Here is a 23,150-nt window from a genome sequence, read left to right as displayed (position 1 = left end):
AGCAACCCTGAAGTCAGGAGGACCTGAGTTCAAATCTGTTCTCAGACACTCAACACTTGCTAGCTGTGTGATGTGGGCAAGTCACTTAACCCCAATTGTCTTGGGGAAAAAAAAAAAGCCAAATAATAAAATGAATGGTACAGAGTGGTAGCCAGATGATGCAGGGCAAAGAACCTGAATCAAAAAAATTTTGGTTTCCAATTCTTCCTTAGATACTCACTAGATGGGTGACCTACTTCATTCTGCCTCAGACTCCTCATCTTACAATGAGTATTAGACTAAGACCAACCTCACAAGGAGTGAATAATATTCACTATAGTGAATATTAACTGTGATAATACAGGCAGAGAATATTACAAATCATAGGCCACTATATAAATGTCAGCTGGCCCCAGACATTTTAAAGAAGAGCTTCCAGGTAATGTCTTTCTTGGAGATCAATATAGATTTGGCACCATTCTTGCATCTTCTCCTTCTAAAATCAAAATCTATGTTTTTAGAGATAATCAAGATTCTCCTTTGGGAGAGAAATAACATTATACCTCTTCTCTTTAAGTCAGATGTTCTTAAATGGGATGCTCAGTAACAATGATTAAAACAAAAGGATTTTGTTGACATGATTTTTATCTGATCAGAAAAGCAAATTAGCCACGATCCTGTATTTTTGGATATGATAGTTTCATTGTGTCTACATGAAATGGCCTGATGCAAGGCAAGTCATCTTGGGATGAAAATTTGGTCCCCAAGTTCTGGGCCAATTCCCTGACTTTAGGAAATTAAAAGAAAGGTACTTATGTTTCAGCTGTACTATTGGATGATCAAGCAACTTAGTATGGAAAATCATCTCATTCAACCAGGGATTCTTAATCTGGGCGGGATACTTATTACAAAATTTTATAACTATAATTCAATATGAATAGTTGACTTTGAATATTACGCATTCTCCTTTATCCATTTAAAAATATTCTGAGAAGAGATTTATAGGCTTCATCAGACTGTCAAAGGGATCCAGCAAAACAAAAATGACCCATAGTCTATACACAGCAAGGGGGCCAGAGTGGAGTCTGGCATAGCTTTTGATCTAGCCAGCTTTTGATTTCCTTCCTGGTTTAATAGGAATGGTCCCAGTCTTAATCAATGGTGGGATTATCCACAGTGCTGACTGAGGCTATTTTGTCCAAAGATATCTCAATTTACCTAGTTACCTGGGTCTTTATCTGTACTGAAGAAAAAAAAAATAAAAAAAAACTTTTTGGGGGGAGTGGGGCACTCAGGGTTAAGTGACTTGGCCAGACTCACACTGCTAGTAAACATCTGAGACCAGATTATTAATTCAGGTCCTCCTGACCTTATACTTTATCCACTGCACCACCTACCTGCCCCTAAAAGAGGATTTCTAAAACCTGAGATTTTCTAAGCCCTAAAGAATTCCTCGAATCTCAAATATTTAGGTATATATTAAGTAAATGTCAGTGGCAAGATTTAAACTCAGGGCTTTCTGACTTAACACCTACTTATTAGCCACTGTTCTTTCTCTAGATGCTCTCTCTATGCTCTGTTACAGCTTCTTAAACTGTGGGTTGCAATCCCATATGGGATAGCATAACTAGGTGTGGAGATTGCAAAATTATGATTTATTATCAGTAAATGTCTGGTTTGAATACCTATTTTGTATGCCTATACACCCAGGATCACATAGAAATTTCTCTGGTTAAAAGGGGGTATGAGTAGAAAAAAGTTTAAGAATGCCTGCTCTATATTACAAAGATAGTTCCTTGCTCCCTTCTTCCTCCTCACCCCCGTAAAGACGATTTTAGGAACCCTGTAATTCTCTTTCTCATGTTCCACTTGGATCATAGCTAAATAATCCCTCAAGAACCTTGAAAAAAAGGAGATTTTGGCAAGAGTTCATTTTTCTCCTGTTATTGTCTTATCTAGTCTATCACTTATGTCTTATTTTAAGCTGCACCCCTACTCTCCCAATTTCATTTTCTGGTAGGATTGTAAACCTCTTCATCTTAGCTTTGTCTGAAACATCTTATTACAGAAGCTTTCCATAAATAAAAGATGTTTCTCGGGGGCACATTGTCTTCTTAAGCAGCAGAGATTTGTTAGACAACATCTTCATATTCCCTGCATTAGTTTGTCAACTTTCATAGGCAAACTGGAAGCCAGGAGAAACTCTAATAGGCATTATGGGAAGGAACAAATCCACCAGTGATTTTAAGAAGAGCCATACAAGATACATACTAAAGAAATAAAATTGGGAGACTTTCTTCCTAAGCGTTTGATTTTCTACTGTTACTTCCTCTGTGCTTAACATACATTTCCCTCCCTAACACTACTGGATGGAGACAGCTAAAAATACAATTTTTTTTTACTGCAGAAAAACCTAACTATGCCTGATTTTGAAAAAAAAAAAAAAACCATCTGATGAGTCATGGCATTTTCTAAAAAGTCTTTATTTTAATCTTGTCTCTTTAAGAGTTTAGGGAGTCTCATATAGCTATTTCTTACGGAATGCTCTGTTATATCTCGTGAATATGTAAGATAAAATAAAACACACTGAGAAAGCCCACTCTCTCTCTTCTGCTAGTGCTTTCTGAGATCATGGAAGTAAGGTTCCATGCTTTATAATTTCTCTAGGACTTATTTGCAAAAAGAAATGTACCACCAAAACCGGCAATCTCATTCCACTCCCCACTGAGGAGAAAAAAATGTTTAGACAAGTTTTGGAGGGTTTTTATTTTATTTTTTTATTTTTTAGCTTCAACAATCCTTCACTGATGCTGACAACTCCTGAATTGTGCATGCAGATTCAAAGGCAGTGGGTACACCATGCTGGGTAGATGTGCTAAATACACTGAAAGGCTTTGCCAGCTTTCAGTGGCGCAGATCAGAGATGATTTGATGTTAACTGGGACATCAGAGTGTAGCCACTGGGATGCCTGTGGTTCCTTGTGAGCACCACTCTATCAGTGAAAATTTAGCATGGAAAGTCATGTGCTTCCCATTATTACTAAAGCTTTGAAATAGAAATAATCAACTTAGACTATTCCCAATAACTTAAATATTCAGAAAAGTCATTTTATGAGGTGATCACCTAGGAGTAGGATGAAGGACTTGACATCAAAAAGCTCTGAGTTTGAATCTCACTTCTAAAACTAATTGTGTGACTTTTAAAAAGTCATACCATTTCTCTGACTCTCTTCATTGTAAAAATAGGTATGATGGCACCTATTTCTAGAGTTGTAAAGATTGAATGAAATAATGTCTATGAAATGTTTTGCAAGCCTTGAAAAGCTATATAAGAGTCATATATGGTTCTTCTTATGATCGTTCTTTAAAATTTTTTTAATTTAGGCTTTTAAAAAAATTAGGAGTTTGTTTTTTATTAAAGTTTTTTTTTTTATTTTCAAAACATATGCATGGATAATTTTCAATGTTTACCCTTGCAAAATCTTGTGTTCCAAATTTTTCCCTCCCTTCTACTTCTTCCCCTGGACAGCAAGTAATCCAATTTATTTAACTAGGTTTTTTAGAGGCACTCTTAAAATTCATTAATGAAAACTTTTTAATTAATTAAATTAATTTTCCCCTCAGGAATGCAATGATAAAAGATAATTTCAAAAGATCCATGATGGAAAATGTTATCTACATCCAGAGAAAGGCCTAAGGTGTCCGAATGCAGATTGAAGCATACTATTTTCACTTTTGTTGCTGTTTTTTTCTTTCTTGTGGTTTTTCCCTTTTGTTTTGATTCTTCTTTCATAACCTGACTAGTGTGGAAATATGTTTAAAATGATTGCACTTGTACAACATATATCAGGTTGCTTGTTGTCTTGGGGAGAGGAGAAGAGAGGGAGGGAAAAATACAGAACCCAAAATCTTTAAAAAGTTATATATAATTAGAAAAAAACAAAACTATTTTCTAAAAAAGAGGTAGTCATGGAGAAGAGTACATCTCCAAAATATGTTTGTTGAAAAAAAAAAGAGAGACAACTGTTTATATTCCACTGGTATTCTGAAATGTTAAGTAGGCTTAAGGACAGCACATTGGGTAAACCCCTTGTGGTAAGAGGACCCTCCCCTATGAAAAGTCTTATAGAAGGGACAGATAAGTGAGTGGTGTTTTAAAATGCTGGAGTGAATACCAACATTGACAACATCTTGGTTCCATTTCAGTTTTTGAATCGAATTTTCCAATTATGTGTAAAATATTTAACATATAAATTTTAAAACTCTGAAATCTGTCTGCTCATTATTCTGTCATATTCATATATATTGAATTGTTCAACTATCCCCCAGTTAATGAACATACCCTCAATTTCCAATTTTATTGCTACCACAAAAGAAGTTGCTTTGTACATGTGGTCCCTTTTCCCTTTTTTGTGAACTCTTTGAAATACAGTCCTATTAGCAGCATTGTTGGATCAAAGGCTTTGCACTGTTTTATATTCTTTTGGGCAAAGTTGTAAATTGCTCTCTGGAATAGTTGGATAGGCTTACAACTCCACCAACAATGCATGGGTGTTCCAATTTTTTCCATATCTTCTGCAATATTTATCATTTCCCTTTTCATGACAATTGTGTCTTATTCTTACCAAGTGAATATCCCACCTTTTTTTTGCTTATACATTTCTTTGATATGAATTATATCATCTCCTCTTTAAAATTCTTTATTCAAAATGTACTGCAAACTGCTCATGATCATATATTTTTCTTATCCATTTAATTTTATTTTGCCTAGACATGTGATTCCATAAATATAGAAACTCCCAGTGTGGAAACTCCCTTTGTCAATGCAGACTTACAACTAGATATGACCTAGAATTTCAGATAGTATAATCTAGTGGAGAGCCTCAAACAGATGGCTTCATGGGCTGCCTACAACTCTCTTGAATGCAGCCTAAAACAGACTAAAATGTAATTAGGAAATATTTTTAAATAAGTAAAAATACAATAAAGCATAGATATTACATGTTATAACTAAGTCATTATGTAGCCCATGGGATCCTTTTGTAAGGATTAGTGGCTTGGATTTTTTGAGTTTGACACCACTGACCTAGCAGATAGAGAACAGGCTTCAGGACTAGGAAGATTTGCTGTGTGGCCATGGTGCCTTAGGCTAATATATATATATATATATATATATATAAAATCTATAAAAAATATGCATGGGTAATTTTTCAACATTGACCCTTGCAAAGCCCTCTGCTCCAAAATTGCCCCTCCTCCCTCCACCCCCTCCCCTAGATGGCAGGCAGTCCAATACATATTAAATATGTTAAAGTATATGTTAAATACAATATATGTATACATATTTATATAGTTACCTTGCTGCACAAGAAAAATTGGATCTAGAAAAAAAAGAAAAAACCTGAGAAGGAAAACAAAATGCAAGCAAACAATAACAGAAAGAGTGGAAATGCTATGTTGTGGTCCACATTCATTTTTCATAGTTCTTTTGCTGGGTGTAGCTGATTCTCTTCATTACTGAACAACTGGAACAGATTTGAATCATCTCATTATTAAAGAGAGCCACGTCCATCAGATTTGATCATCATTGTTGTTGCTGTGTACAATGATCTCTTGATCCTGCTCATTACACTCAGCATCAGTTCATATAAGTCTCTCCAGGCCTTTCTGAGATCATCCTGCTGGTCATTTCTTACAGAACAATAATATTCCATAACATTCATATACCACAATTTATTCAGCCATTCCCCAATTGATGGGCATCCATTCTCTTTCCAGTTTCTAGCCACTACAAAAAGGGCTGTTAGGCTATTCTTTCAAATCTATCTTATATACAACACAGAGAAGCACTGATAACCCAAATCACATTGAACAAGGAAATCTAAAATTAAAAAAACATTTTTCCCTCCCACCACCTTAGCATCATATAACACATCATACTATTTTAAGTCTTTTTATATTTGTGTTCCTTTTTACAAAAGCATAATATAGGATAAATATCATGATTTCCATTATACATATGAGGAAATTGAAAACCTTCAAAAGTTAAATGACTTGTTTAAAGTCAGGCAGCTAAGTGCTTCCTGCTTCAGTGTGCTCTCTGTGTCTCCATCTCTGTATCTGCCTCTGCCTCCATCTCCCTTTTGTCTCTCTTCCTTTTATACATATGTATCCATACGTGTGTGTGTATATATATATATATACATATATATATAATGTATGTATACATACACACATAACATGTATATACAAGAATTTCCTTTTAGGGATTATATATGCTTGGTGACATTAGGTGCCAAGCTGAATGTCATTAAAATATCTAATTTTAGGTCTGAAGTGACGAATATCTTCTATGAATTCCATATTAAATATCACTACATGTGTGACTTTCAGAGACAATGATCTCCAGACATTCTCCAATTAGAAGAAATGTCTACTATGATATTTCTACAGAATGTGGCTCATTCACTTTTATATTATATTCTATTCTGGATTAGGAGAGGACAAGATGGGTAGTTTCCTTTTTTATGGGGCAAAGGGATTTATTTGGCTTTCCCATGAAGTGGAAATAGAGCAGTTGGCCACACCCCTTTCATAATGGACCTTTAACTGGGCATACTGAAGGAGAACGTCCAAAAAACAAATTTCATGAATGGTGGTGTTGAAGATATTCCACCACTGCCATAGGGGATTCCAATTATTCCTAGAGGATTACATTTTTATGGAGTAAAACAGAGATAGGACTATACTTTCTGCAGATGCCAGGTAAATTAACTGGGGAGAAACTCCAAGTGGTTAACAAGATTACCATATCAATCCTCCCAATGCCAAAATTAGTTCAGGGAGGGCAAGAGAAGCCCTAAAACTCTAGAAAACTCTAAACTGTGATAGAAGAGTTCTGCATTTGAAGTAAAAAAACCAAACAAAACAAAATTTGGGTTCAAATTCTGGCTCTACTATTTACAATCTCTGTGAATTTGATCAAGTTATTTAACTTCTGCAATGACCAGTGTCTTATTTGTAAAATCAAGAGGGTTGAATTATTTGTCCTCTAACAGCATTTCCAGCACTAAATCTATGACCTTACATTCTTATGTTTAGAGTCATCCCATATCCCAAGGCTATGATGAATAAGACAGCCCCTCTAAGACCTGAACTTTATGTTAATGATGAATTTTTCATTTTTGCTTTTGTGTTAGAACGCCAATCACAGTGCTCAGCATATTAATAAACATTTCATAAATGATTGGTTGATTCAGGAACAGTCAGTGCAAGAAAAGACATCTACTAGTTACCTTAAACTAAACCTACCCAAAACAGAACTCATTATCTTTCCCCCTGAATCCAACTCCTACTTGTACTTACCTATTATTGAGAGAACAATATCCTCCTAGTCCCTCAGGCTCACAACCTTAAAGTTATCTCGAATTCCTCATTATCTCTCATCCACCACATCCAAGTTATTGCCAAAACCTATCGATTTGCAATATCTCTCCAAGCCATCTCCTCCTCCTCTCTGACACTGCCATCATTCTGATGCAGCACTTCATCACTCCACATCTGAGGTATTACAATAGCCTGTGGATGGGTCTGCCTGCTTCAAGTCTCTCCCAACTCCAATACACCCTCCATTAAATCATGAAAGTGGTTTTCCTAAAGTGTAGGAATGATCATGTCACTTACCCATAATATAACTGCTCGATACTGCTTGATACCCTTTCATTATATTCCTTATCCCTTCATATTTCATATCTCACAATATATTCTAATATTTAACTATCTTTCATTGAATACTTTTTCATATTTAAAAGATGCCCCCAAAATTCCCTTAAATACATCCAGCTTTTAACCATTTATCATGTCCCCAGCAATGCCTTCTGTAAGAAGTTAAGATCTATTCCCAAGGGAAAAAAATAATTATCTCCACGGTGATGAGGTGAGTTATTGCTGTTATTACGAATTATCTTGATTCTTAGTCAAGTCTTCTGCATTAGATTGTACTGTTCAACAAAGTAGTAGAGTTAAATGTCAAATAAACAAAAGGGAGAAATATTTCCAATGCATATATCCACAAACCTCCTCTAAAGTTATATCCTACATTCCAATTCTAGAATTGGTCATTGGTTTTTGAAGTTGTCAGTAACTGAATATGAATTCAGTCAAATCCTAATAAACTAGAGTGAGTGAAGTTCAAGAAGAGTCACATCCTGAATGTACAATTCCGTCCTGGACATTTTGCACTAAGATAGCTGACTCTCCACAAATGTCTTTTGTTATTATGCTCTGTAACAAAGGTAAATAAATGCTCCTTAGTTTTTTGCCTGCTACTACAAAATATTATTGTAGATTTCTGTGGAAATTGCCACAGAAAAGTCATATTTGTATGCACCACTAACCCTTTTAATATGGATGTGTGTTTCTGCTTGCTGTGCTTTGTAATGGCTATTTCTCGGTGCTAATAAAGCATATTCGGTGTTCTTGTAAACAAAACATAACAAACAAACAAAAAAGAACAATCACATCCCCAAAGGATTGTCCACCAATGATAATTTTTTTTGGCCTGATGAACCATCCAACTCTGTACTAAAGGGAAGAGAAATTCGGTTTGAAAGATGGAGTGCAGATAGAGTTTTCAGAATGTTGTTACTGATCTAGTCAAAAAAACACCCTAAATAACCCTATCCCGGGGCATTTACTTTCTTGAGGATTTCACCAAAATAATAATCACTAAAGAAAGCCCTAGTCCAATGATACCTCATCATAGTCTGGAAATGACTCTGGGTTCTAATTATGTAAACAGAATTACAGTTCTGAACCATTTGACAAGCTAGTAATGCCTTGACTAACAGGCAAAGAACAGACTGCATGGCCTATCATCTGGGGACCAGCCAAGCTAAATTTAGCGAGCCTCAGTACCCAGTTGGCTTCATCCCAGGCTGACTACAGGGTAATACATTTTTTGTCTACAGCAACTCTCAAAGACCATTACTTAACCTCAGGCAGATTATTTCACCTCTTTGGGTTTATTTCCTCTTTAAAATGAGAATGTAAGACCACACGGTTTCTTAGATTACTTGCAACTCTAGATGTATGATTCTTATGATCATGATTCAATAATAAGAGCTAAGGTTTAAATAACATATACTATAGTGCAAATAACACTAGTTTGCAAAATGTTTTACATGTATTATCTGTTTGATTCTTACCCGCAACCCTGTGAGGCTGGTATTATTATCACTTCCCTTTATAGATAAATAAACTAAAGCTAGGAGAGTTTAAGTCACTTGGGAGGAGAGGATCATAGATTAAGAAGGAACCTTGGAGATCAAGTCCAGTCTCCTTATTTTACCAAAACAAAACAAAACAAAACAAACAAACAAACAAACAAAAACCTGAAAGGTTAAGAAAAGAAAGTGACTTGCCTGAAATCACATAACTATGAACTCAAATTTTCCTTCATTCAGGGCTCTGAATGTGCCATTTCTCTGAGTTTCTTCATTGATAAAATGACTAATTTTTAGTCATTTGGTTGGACCAGTCCAGGTCAGTCTTAACACTTAGCACAGTGCATGGCACTTAATAAAGGTTTATTGATTGATCTTCCAGGTCTAGATTTATAATTCTGGCGTCCTATTTAGAAATAGAAATGCTACAAGATGACTCAGTAAGAGTGAGAACCTATACTACCAAAATCCCAGCTCCTTGAAGAATTGAGATACTCGGTACCCAGGGAAGGATGTGAATACATATTGAAACTATTGTTCTTTGGAGCCCTCTAGAGCCCATGGGCTTCAACTGATAACCCCATGAATGGCTGGACTAACTGGAGGATTCAGCATTGTCATTGCATTAAGAGACAAGCAGGGTTAAGTTAGTCCAAGAAGAGGCAATTCCTGAAGTTCGGGAGTTTTGAGGTGACAAGGCGATCAAATTGCCTTTGTTCCACTAGAAGCCATCAGGACTCCTTAGTTTTCCCTAATTGCTACTTACCCTGAAGATACTGGAGGCAGCCTAGTCTTGCAGTCATTACTGCTTATGACAGTGCTATTTAGAAAGCTTCACAATAGAATTAAATTACTGCAAAACTTTGTCAGTCATTAAGATCAGACCTCCAAGAAGGTTAATACGGTCTGTCATTGTCTTTTCTCTGCCATCATCTTTATTTTACTGTCTCTCCACCTCTGTCCTCTCTATGAGTAAATGTCCCATAATCTTCATACACACATAGACACAGACACACATACTCACACATACATAGCTCCCCAAAACCTACCCTACTAGTTTGTCTACCTAGGTAGGAGCCCCCCCTCTTGTGGGGCTGCACATCTAGGGAAAAGAGCATCCCTTAGGATCACAGCATGATCCTCTTAGAGGTCATCTAGTCAAGCCTCATTTTATACATATAAATGAGGAAACTAGGACATAGGGAAGGGAAATGACTTCTGCATTCTCAAAGACCGAATTAGAACCCGGGTTCTCTAATTCTACATCTCTTTCTATTGCTTCCTGATGTGTTTCTCATATCCTATGAGTTGCTATTCACATATTAAAGTGACATTGATTCTCAGACCAAGGGTAGGGTGTGTATGAGCTATTTGAAAATGATGGGTTATATAAAGTCTATGCATATGTATATATTATGTATGTATGCAAGTATATATGCATCCATCCATTTGTCTATTTATCTAGGTATATATATATATATATATATATATATATATTTTTAAGTTCTGGGTAAACAGAAAATCCAAGGAGGAAGAAAGAGAAAAATTGAAGACAGATGATAATTTCCAACTGGTAGTTATAATACACACACACACATGTAGTGAGCTGTCGTCTCCAGAAGCTGCTGGATCGCTCTCTGGGAAGAGATCTGCTGTGTCTACTCAAATCTCTCAGACAGATTCTTCTTCCTGTAACGAACCGTTGTCTCCAGGCAGTTGCTGTTAACTCTTGTCCAAAGAAGTGACTTCCCTTCCTGCAGAGAGCCCCGTCAAGCCTGATGCAATTCAGAGTCATCCTTCTTCCTCTGAGAGTCCTCTCTTTTATTCTCCCAGAGAATGGGCGTGGGATAATGCAAGGGCTTCTGGGAAGAACCACTTCAGCCAATGGGCTTGCTCCTTCTACCAAGTCAACCTGAGTTCTCACCTTGTAACTATCCAGACAACCTCAGTTCTCACTTAGTAATCCTAACATCTCCCCCTTTCTTTTGATTTAGAACATAGGACAGTCATGACCTTGAAACATAAATCCATCAATATGGGAAGTATTACAGATAATTACATAAATGACCTTGAAACATAAATCCATCAATATGGGAAGTATTACAGATAATTACATAAATTACATAAGCATATAGTAACATAGTAACATAATACATGCTAGAAGTATATGACAAATAACATAATCAAATAATCATAAATTGAAAATTTATAAATGTCCATAAGTCCATTGTCCATTAGTCTCATCTTGTGTGAGGAAGTCCAATGATTCCTGCTGGTTTTAAAGTTCTTTAACAGTCTTTTTATTAGCCATGCTCTTTCGGTGTAAGATGTTTCTTAGATCTTCTCCTTTATTTTGAGGTCTTTCTCTTTTTCTGTCTCTCTCTGATGGACAAGCCGAATATGACTCGTTGGCACCCATCTGATTCCTTCTCCTGCTGAAGAAATACAAGCAAACCCTCTCTCCCAGGCAGTTAACCTATCTAATTTCCTTCTATTTACCACTTTCTAAATCTCTTCTCATCATCTGACAATTACATTGGAGTTGTTTGCACTGGGCACAGCCCTGTTGGTTTAAAAGGCCTGTATTCTCCCCAAGTGTAATCCATTTTTGCAATCTGATTGCCTTTTGACTGACTTATCAGGTAATCCCTTTCTGCCATGTGATTGCTTCTCTGCTGATTGATTAAATCAGAGTCCTGGCCTTCTAAAGGTTCTTTAGGTGTAACATCAGCTGCCATCATGCCCCAAGTCTTTTTTGCCAGGGGCCCTGGACCTGGGCCCCTCATCCCATTTCCCTGAATTATTCTACACTCTGATGCCCAATGGAGTCCTCTGTTGCATTTTGGACATGGGGTTTTAGGTCTTCTTTCACCCTGTCTTCTCACTGTATCTCCATATCTACACTGAGCTCTTAGATGTCCAATTTTTCCACATTGAAAACATCGCCGAGTTTCTCTAGAAGTCCCTTGCCAGGAGGGACCCTGCCTTTCCACATTCATCATTGTCCGGGTGTAAAAAGCATTTGTTTCCACTGTAGCACAGCGTCTTATGATCTCCTCTAAAGGAGCATCTTTGTCTAATCCCCATATAATTCTTTTGCAAATCTCATTGGCATTTTCCTTAGCCAGATGTCTGGTCATTATTTCTGTAGCTGAATTTTCTCCAATAGTTCTTTTGACAGCAGTTTGCAAACGTCCCACAAAATCTGCAAAAGGTTCATTGGGACCTTGCTGTATTTTAGTGAAAGCCTCTCCACGATCTTTCTGTCCAGGAAGGACACCCCAAGCTTTTATTGCAGCCTTAGCAATTTGTTCATATATTGTCATGGTATAATCAGTCTGTTCTGAATTCTCTCCATACCGACCTTCACCAGCCAAGTGCTCAAAAGTGAATTGTGTGTTAACTCCTATTTCCAAATTGCATCTGACTTGAATTTTACATAATTCATGAAATTCCGCAAGCCATAATAAATTTTCTCCAGGCTCCAGACATGTCCTTGCTATGGATTTCCAATCATTCGGGGTTAGGACTTCATAAGACAAACCATCTAGTAACATTTTGACATAAGCTGATGTAGCCCCATAAAGGGTACAACCTTTTTTCAAATCCTTAATTGTATTCAAATCTAAAGGTGCATATCTTCTCCTTTTTTTACCTACAGAGTCAGTATTTTCAATCACAGGATATGCATGTATAAAATCACTTATATCCTGTCCTTCTCTCTTAGCTTTAACCAATGCTTTTTCTAATCTTGTCATAGGCTTAGGCTTCTTCACAGGCAATTCTGTTTGTGTTTCTGCCTCTTCCCCTCTTTCTTCCTCCATCTCTGAAGGTGGGGTTGATGTGGGCCTGTCAATAATCTGTTCTCTAGTCAGGGTTGAAGCTTCTTCAAGAGAATCATACCATAATTCCTCATTTAAATCCTCTTGCTCTAGGGAAAGATCTTGATCTTTCCTTTTTTCCTCACACTTCCTCCTCTGTTCATTTTTAGAACTTTTCCTTCTCCTACAACTTGCTTGATAGTTTAAGGCTAATTGAACTATGTTGTAGATATAAAATACTTCTGCAGAAATTGAACGAGGCCCATTTTTTGCTTGAAATTCTTTCATTTCATATCCCACTAGCTTCCATTTATCTACATCTCCCATACACACACACACACACACACACACACACACACACATATATATATATATATACATACATATATATGTATATGTATATGAGAATGTTTACGATGAACTTGAATGTAATAATGCCTGACTTCTCTTAAAGTCCTGAATGGACCTAGCATATGAGTGATGCTACAAGGGCATCCCCAAGGTGATGAGGTGAGTTATTGACAGTATTATAGATTATCTTAATTCCTAGCCAAGCCAACAGCATTAGACTGTACTGTCTTTTTTATTGGTCAATAAATCATTAAAGTTAAATGTCAACTAGACAGGAGGGAGAAATATTTCCAATCCACAATTCTCCTCTAAAGATATATTCTATATACCAATTCCAGCTACAGATATAATTCTTAGATAATTATGAGATACATGCCTATTTTAGAACCCCCTTTTCCTTTCAGAGCTCTAGGAAACAGTAAAATTGTAAAGAAAGTTTCTATCACCAGTCATAGATATACTATTTATAAGCTAAACGCAGAAACATTTATCTTCAAAAAAAATGGTTGTTGACAGTTTTAATCTGAATATCATCCTAAATTCAAAATTTATCCTTTCATCCTCTATCCAGAAGATCATCTCTTTGCAAATGTAATGGGTGAGAGCCCAATCTTTAGAGCATGCTCAATATGCTCTGTTGATCCCAATTCAAGACATGCTGCTTCTGAGTGTGCACAGTAGAGAAGTCTTTTAGTTCAGTGGTGTCAAATTCAAATAAAAACAGAGCCCTATGGACTGCTTATTGACTTAGAAAACCACAAATTAACATTACTTATTTTGTTATTTATTTCATTGAACTTTTCTGAATTACATTTCAGTCTGGTTTGAGCTCTGTTTGGGAGTTTTTCAGTAACATAGGGAATTTGACACCTCTGCTTCAGAGGATGTAAAAGTATCTTTTGAAAGTTTTCTGTTCCTATATTATGTAATTAAAATAAGGACAACAACTATTAATTGGTTGCTGAGCTAGAACTGAGCATATATACATACATATAGAAGGTTCAAGTACACAATCTCTCCCTCTCTTCCCTATCATCTTCAATACTGCCAGGAAGCAGAGGAACAAGCTTCCCTTTCTCTCTGCTCTGGGGAGCCACATGCTTCCCAAAACATTAGTAGCTATTTCTTTTGCATCTCCTTTTTCTTAATTTTACTTTTTCAAAGGAATATTGATTGAGAAAGTAAAATTATTTTTTAAAAATCCCCCATACTGGAGAAACACCTTCCTTTCTGCACATACTTGTTCCTAGGGCACAGTAAACATAAATTGAAAGCACAAAGAGAAGGAGAACCACCTGTAGGGAACATATGGGGCCAAAATATGCCCTTGTGATGCATACTCTCAGAGTTTTCCCCCTTTTGAGAGATCCCTATCCCCAGCATTCATTTCTACCAATGAATGAACTATTCCCCCTTGCTCAGCTGGGCTAGCAACTTGCAAAATTCACAATCAATCCCCTGCTATACTGAGTCAGGCAGATTGTTCCTTGGAGTTAGGTGGTTTCTCTGAGACTCAGCAGCTCCATCTAATAGTTCCAGTATTTGCTGATTTCAGTGACTGAGAGAACTTCTGATAGCTCCCAAGGTCAATTCCCATCTTTTAATACTTATTCATAAGATTAAGGAAAAAAAGGCACAAGAGAAATAACTTCCCTTGAGGGGAAAAGTAGTCAACTATCCCTGGAAGATTAAAACTGCCAATGCCAATGTTGGAAAGGTGAGAACAGAGATGGTACAACATAACAAATAATAATAATAATAAAGATTTTTAAAGCAGTTTTAGCAAAACCAACCTGCACATTTATTGTCTGACAATATAGATAATGTTCTGTACAATTAATTCCCCATTTCTGTAAAGAAGAAAGAGAAGTACATTTCCCTCATCCCTTCTTTAGGAACAAGTTTCGAGTATCATGATTACAAAAGTTTCTTTCTTTTTCTTTTTCTTTTTTTTTTTTTTTTTTTTTTTTTTTTTTGTTCCTTTCATTTTTATTGTGATTATTCCATGCGCTGCTATGGAAGATTTTCAACCTTTCTTCTTCTCTTTCCTTCAAAAGATGCTACAGTGCAGGTATGAATAATGTCCTTATAATTGGGGCCTGATCTCTGCCCCAAGCAGCTAAAAGACACTGGACAGTCAGTTATTCTTTGCATATAAAATGAAACAATTGAACTAAATAAGTTCTATGGCCATTCCAGCTTTGTGACTGTTTAGACCCTTCCCCTTTGTTCGCTGTTATCTCCACTTATTATGGCACCATTCCCAATCTCTGATCCAATGCAGTCTGATCGGAGCCAGACCCATTTTATTACCTCCTTGCTTGTGTTCAGAGCTTTAAATTTTAAACATTCATGTTTATTATTTATTAGATCTTGTCTGACAGTAGAAGCTATATCCCATAGTCATTATGTAGAATGCACTCACTTGTATGAGGTATGTTGTTCACTGTGCCTGGATCATATTTTGAGTTAATATGTCAATCAGTGAACATTTATTGAACTCCCACTATGTGTCAGGAACTTTGCTAAGCACTAAGGATACAAAAAGAGGCCAAAAAAGCCCCTGCCCTCAAAGAGTTTACCACCTAATGGAAGAGACAAGAAGCAAATAAATACATACCAAAAAAAAAAGGATTTATAGGATAAATAAGACATGATTAAGAGTTGAAGCAATAAAAATAAGAAGAATTAAAAATGGGATTTTAGTTGGGACTTAAAGGAAGTCAAGGAAGTCAGTAGGCAGAGTTAAAAGGGGGGAGAATTCTAGATATGGAAGATAGCTAGAGAAAATTCCCAGTCTGGAGAGAGAAAAGGAATGTCTTGTCTGTGGAACAGTCAGGAAGTTGGCAATATTGGATAAAAGATAAAAGAAACATAAAAAGAAGTAAGATATAAGAATACTGAGAAAGGTAGGAGAAAGCTAGGTTATGAAGGGTTTTGAACGCCAGCCAGAAGATTTTTTATTTGATCCTTACAGAGAGCTATTAGAGTTTACTGAGTAGGGGATGAGATGGTGGAACTTACACTTTAGGAAAATCACTTTGTTGGCTAAATAGAGAATGGATTGGAGTGCAGAAAGACGAGTCAGGCAGACCCACAAATAGGTTATTATAATAATACAGGTGTGAGGAGATAGGAGCCTGCACTCCTGGGTGGCAGTTTCAGGATTAAGAAGGAGATATGTTCTTTGGTACTGGCTAAGAAATAGAGAACAGGCTAGGTTTGCAGAACAAAATAGTCAATAACTATAGCAACCTACTATGTAACAAACCTAAAGCCCCCAGCTTTTGGGGTAAGAATTCATTATTTGATAAAAACTGCTGGGAAAATTGGAACTTAGTATAGCAGAAACCAAACATAGGCCCACACCTATCACTGTATACTAAAATAAGGTCAAAATGGGTTCATGATCCAGGCATAAAGAATGATATTATAAACAAATTAGAAGAACATAGGATTTTTTACCGCTCAGATTTGTGGAGGAGGAAGGAATTTGTGACCAAAGAAGAACTAGAGACCATTACTGATCACAAAATAGATAATTTTTTATTATATTAAATTTTAAAAGTTTTTGTACAAACAAAACTAATGCAGACAAGATTAGAAGGGAGGCAATAAACTGGGAAAATACTTTTACATCCAGAGGATCTGATAAAGGCCTCATCTCTAAAATATATAGAGAATTGACTCAAATTTATAATAGTTCAAGCCATTCTCCAATTGACAAATAGTCAAAGGATAGGAACAAAAAATTTTCAGATGAAGATATTAAAACTATATGTAGTCACATGAAAAGGTGCTCCAAATCACTATTGATAAGAGAAATACAAATTAAGACAACTCTGAGATACCACTCCACACCTATAAGATTGGTTAAGATCACAGGAAAAGATAACAACTAATGTGGGAAAACTGGGACACTGATATATTACTGGTGGAACTGTGAATACATCCAGCCATTCTGGAGAGCAGTTTGGAACTATGCCCAAAAAGTTATCAAACTGTGCATCCCCTTTGATCCAGCAGTGTTACTACTGGGCTTATATCCCAAAGAGATCTTAAAGGAGGGAAAGGGACCCACATGTGCAAAACTGTTATGGAAGCCCTTTTTGTAGTGATAAGAAACTGGAAACTGAGAAGATGCCTATCAATTGGAGAATTGTTGGGTAAATTATGGTATATGAAGGTTATGGAATATTATTGCTCTGTAAGAAATGACCAACAGGAGGAATACAGAGAGGCTTGGAGAGACTTACATCAACTGATGCTGAGTGAAATGAACAGGACCAGGAGATCATTATACACAGCAACAAGACTAAACAATGATCAACTCTGATGGACATGGATCTTCTACAATGAGAGGATTCAAACCAGTTCTACCTGTGCAGGGATGAAGAGAGCCATCTATACCCAGAGAGAGAACTGTGGGAACAGTGTGGAACACAACATAGCATTCTCACTCTTTCTGTTGTTATTTGCTTGAATTTTTTTTCTTTCTCAGTTTTTCTTTTTCTTCCTTCTTGATCTGACTTTTCTTGTGCAGCAAGATAACTGTATAAACATGTAATACATATATTGGATTCCACATGTATTTCATCATATGTAACATGTATTGGGCCAGCTAGAAGAGGTGGTGGTGGAGAAATTGGGGAAAATTTGGAACAAAAGGTTTTGCAAGGTCAGCATTGGAAAAATTACCAATGCATAGACTTTGTAAATAATTACATCAATTAAACATAAAAATAAATAAAAAATTTTAAATTTTGAAAAAAGGAGATATATTCAAGAAATGTCACAAAGGTATAACCAGTGTGCTTTGACAAGAGGTTGGGTGAAGTGGGAAGTGAGAGATAAGAAGTTTATAATATCTAGATTTTGAACCTGAAAGAATGGGAGGACAGTAATAGGAAAGAGAAATTTGGGAAAGTTTAGAGAGAAAGACAATGAGTTCAATTTTAGCTATATCATGTTTTTTAAGATGTCTATGGGACATCCAGTACAAGATGTTTAGAAAACAATTGGAGATGTGAATTGGGAAATCAGCAAAGAATTTGAGACAGAATAGGTAGACTTGAGAATCATTAAAACATTAAAATTAAAAAAGAGATGGTAATTAAATCCATGGAAGCTGATAGGGTCAACAAATGAAGCAGCATAAGGAGAGAAGAAAAGAAGGTCCAGGACATTTATGTGTTGCGAAATATCTGTGGTTAGAGGTCATAATCTAGTTGATGATCCAGCAAAGAAAACTGAGAAAGAAAAGTCAGGTGAGTAAGAGGAAAACCAGGAGAGAGTGGTGTCCCAAAAATGTGAAGAGAGGAGAGCATTAAGGAAAAGTAGATGATCAACAACAGTGTTAAAGGCTGCAAAAAAGGTCAAGGAGAATTACACTTGAGAAAAAAGCCATTGGATTTGGCAATTAAGAGATCACTGGTAACTTTAGAGAAAGCAATTTTGGTGGAATGAGATCTGATATAGGATTGTAGAGATAAAGAAGAAGATTAGAGGAGAGAAAGTGAAGGCATTTTTGTAGAAAGCCTTTGAAAAGCAGCAAAGGACAGAGGATAGGGAGGATAAATGGTTAGCTGGGATGGAAGGATCAAGTGAAGATTGTTTGTTTTGTTTTATTTTATTTTAGGATGGGAGAGACGGATATATTGCGCTCAATAACGAAGATGCCAATAGAAAAGAAAAAACTAAAGATAAATGGGACTGGCAGGGGGCAATCTGTTGGAGGAGATGGGATGGATTGGGATCATTTGAGCAGGGAGAGGGGTTACTCTTGTTAAGGGTACTCAGTACTTCTACTACTTTTGATTGAAGTCTCCATCCAGGAAACTGAAAAAAAACCAAACAAACAAACTGTTCCTCCAGACAGTAGAGAAGGCTGTCTCCAACTCTCCATTTAAAAGCTGGCTGGCCACAATGTATTAGGGGAAGATTTTATTAAAAGAAAAACAAACCACTGTGCATTATATATTCTGTAACAAGCAATTTACAGTAAGGCCCAAGTTCCAAAGCTCTCACATTGAGAATTTCCCAATATTATTGAGCATCCTCACCTAAAGAGCATCCCCATCCTGGTAGGGCTTTTCTCAGCTATTTTCCCATTCTTACAACATGCCCATTCTCTATTATAATATTATAGCCACACTCTCTGTCAATTCTTCCTAGCTGGCATCCTCTCATGGCTATGAAGTACACTCAGTTCTTGCCTTAGGATTCTAGATACCAATGAGGAAACCCAAATTACATAGAGTGTCACTGAAAAATAAGGTCCCCGTGGATTCCCTCAACCCCACCATACTCCCTTCAGTGATTCTACTCCAGAACTCCTTTTCTAGAACTTTCAGAGTTTTCTTCATCCTGTTATGGACTCTGACCCCATACTTTATTAGAGCACCTTACTGAAATGGCATTTCTTTCTTCAAAAGACCACTCTTGTTCTCCAGAAGTTATCAGAACAGGCAGCTAAGCAGCACACTTGATAACTGCACTGAGACTGGAGTCAGGAAGACCTAAGTTTAACTCTCATCTCAGGTGTACTAGCTGTGTGATCCTGGGCAAGTCATTTAAATTAAATGACTTGTAATCTCTGTCTGCCTCAGGTTTCTCAATAGTAAAATAGGGATAATAATAATATCTAACTCCAAGAGTTGCTGTGAGGAGCAAAGGATAAAGTAATTATAAAGCACTTAATGTAGTACCTGGAAAATAGTAAATGATATATAGATGTTAGTTATTACTATTATCTCAGGTATCCCTTAGTATACTCTTATGAGATATTGGGGCATATTATATAAATTAAGAAACAAAAAGAAAAGGAGCTTCCAGTAGTCACTATTAGTTACATTTGAAAAATCACTTATTTATTTATTTCCCTTTTTGTCAAACTTTTTATAGGGATTATTCTCATCAATAATAATAATAGCTGACATTTCCATAGCACTTTGAGGTTTACAAAGCACTTCATACACATTTTCTTGTAGCCCTATAAGGGACATAGCATTCTATGCACAAACTGGAAGACAGTAATTGAAAAACAGTTTAAATGTCTCCCATTCATCTTCTGTTCTCTAAGAAAAACACCCCCAATTATTTCAACTAATCTCTAAGAAATACAAATTTGAAATCTTTTGTCATTACCTTGATCACCTCCTTTGAACTCTAGCTTATTAAATGTTCTTCATAAATTGGAGTTCCTAAAAATGAACACAATGCTCAAGATGGGGTCTGGCAAGGTATGAATACAAGGAGTCCATCAGTTCCTAAAAGCTGTATCCATACTAATGTAGCCCCAAACTACAGTAATTTTTTAGCCTACCACATCACTATTGAATCACATTGAATTTGTAGTCCATTACTACCTCCAGATCTTTTTCAAATTCTTGTTTAATCACATTTTCGCCATCTTGTACTTGTAAACTTGATTTGCGTAACTCAATTTTGGACTTGTACATTTATTGAAAATAAATTAAGCTAATATATTGTTTTGCTGTTTTTGTCTGTCCTTCATTCTCAAAGGGGACCATGACATCAGGGAAATGATGCCATAACATGCAAGTGAATTGGATTTAAGTGAGAGAGGGCTGTACAAGGTCCATTCAATTTTAAACTATAAGCAAGATGACATTCCATACAAGTCTATACAGCCATCAGATTTGTGAAAGTGTCAGGGGCTGGGTGTACTTCAGAATTCTAGTGCACTCCTCTTAATCCCAACTGCATTTTTAGTATGACATCAGGGACCCCAGGAAGAACTTCTTCAGGCCTCTCCTCCATTGCCATTATCTCTCCCCGCTGTTCACTAATATATAGAATTACTTTAACCAAAAGACAAAACCTTTAATTTCATAATCAGAAATAACACTTCTGGAAGAAGGAAGACAATGACAATTGCATTTTATGGTATGAATAAATAATACCAGACACTTTCCTGGGAGAAGTGTCTAGTAGGAGGGAAGAAGGACTGAATGCCTTTTTCTCGTCAAAATTTGCTCAAAAAAGGAGTACCAGGTCCCCAAAATTGGTAAAGTAGGTGTTAAATAAGAGGGGAGAAAGGTTCAGTAAACTGGAAGCTGGAGGTACTTAAGTCTCACTTTGCCAGCTTTACAATTTTATTGAAGAGTCAGAGTGAAGCCTTCCCTCTGACTTCATTTAACATTATGATTTTACTATAATATAAATATTGTATTTATAGAAAAATGATTTGACCCATGGTATAAGAAAATTTGTGTAATGACCCAAGCTATCACAGGATACTACCATGTCATCTGATTCCATTGCCATATATTTTAGCTACACAAATGAGTTCTTATCAGTAAGTAGTTAATGATGGAAATTCACTCTGTTAAAAAATAGTAGAAGTTAGAACAGTGAAATTGCAGGTAGGGGGAGGGTGATGAAGTGGGAAGTGCCACAGTGACAACTCATATCCAGCCTTGTTCTTACAGAAGAGATAAGTTGTCTCATCATAATAAAGCAATGTCTATTTTAAGATTTTAATATGCAGTTCTATAATCAGAATCAGAATATCACCTGGGGAAAAGATGGAAAATTAGACTCACCTGCTATGAAACTGGCATTCCCCCTAAAGACCTAAAAAAAAAAAAAAAAAAAAAAAAAAAAAAAAAAAAAAAAAAAAAAAAACCTTTAGGTAGGAGGAGGAGTTGAGTAAAACTTAGCAAATAGGCAGGGCACAGTGGGATAAAATCAACTGTGGCTGAATATTACCATAGATTTAGACCTGGAAGTATCTTAGAATTCACTATTCCAACCCTTTCATTTTACAGATGAGGAATTTAAGTACTAGAGATCATACTCAGGGCTTTAAAGGTAGTTAAATGCCACTTCTTTTTACCTATATTTTTCCTTTTGAATATGATATGTACTTCAATAATCATGTCAGGCATTGATCTTATCCTAACAAAACTCAACAATTCTTATGTTTAATTTACTTCTTTATGTTACAATCTCCATGTTTTGTATATAGACAGAGATACGGTCTATTGATGCCTTTTTTTTGAATTTTATAACTTACTATATGAATTTATGAGAGATTCTACAGCTATTCTTATTTAGCTACTCTCTATCAGCTAGAGCTTGGTCAATATATACAGAAGTTTTTCTCTATCCCTTTTTCTTTTTTGGTTTAAGTTCCTTTAATAGAATTTCTAAGAATAAAGATGGGCAAATATAGGTAGGCATATAGGCAGGCAGGTAGGTAAGTAGATAAATAAATAAATATATATATATATATATATATATATAGAAAGAAAGAAAAAAGGGGGAGGAAGGGAGGAAGGAAGAGAGGGAGGGAGGGAGGAAGGAAAGAAGGAAGGAAGGAAGGAAGGAAGGAAGGAAGGAAGGAAGGAAGGAAGGAAGGAAGGAAGGAAGGAAGGAAGGAAGGAAGAAAGAAAGAAAGAAAGGGAGGGAGGAAGGAAAGAAGGAAGAAAGGAAGGAAGGAAGGAAGGAAGGAAGAAAGAAAGAAAGGGAGGAAGGAAAGAAGGAAGAAGGAAGGAAGGAAGGAAAGGAAGGAAGGAAGGAAGGGAGGGAGGGAGGAAGGGAGGGATGGAGGGAGGAAGGAAAGAAGAAGGGGAAGGAAGGAAAGGAAGGGAGGAAAGGAAGGAAGGAAAGGAAGAGAGGGAGGAAGAGAGGGAGGGGAGGGAGGAAGGAAAGAAGGAAGGGAGGAAGGAAAGAAGGAAGGAAGGAAGGAAAGGAAGGAAGGAAGGAAGGGAGGGAGGGAGGAAGGGAGGGATGGAGGGAGGAAGGAAGG

Source organism: Sminthopsis crassicaudata, chromosome 2 (genome assembly GCF_048593235.1).
Source record: "Sminthopsis crassicaudata isolate SCR6 chromosome 2, ASM4859323v1, whole genome shotgun sequence".
Lineage (NCBI taxonomy): Eukaryota > Metazoa > Chordata > Mammalia > Dasyuromorphia > Dasyuridae > Sminthopsis > Sminthopsis crassicaudata.
This window is presented reverse-complemented; position numbering follows the sequence as displayed.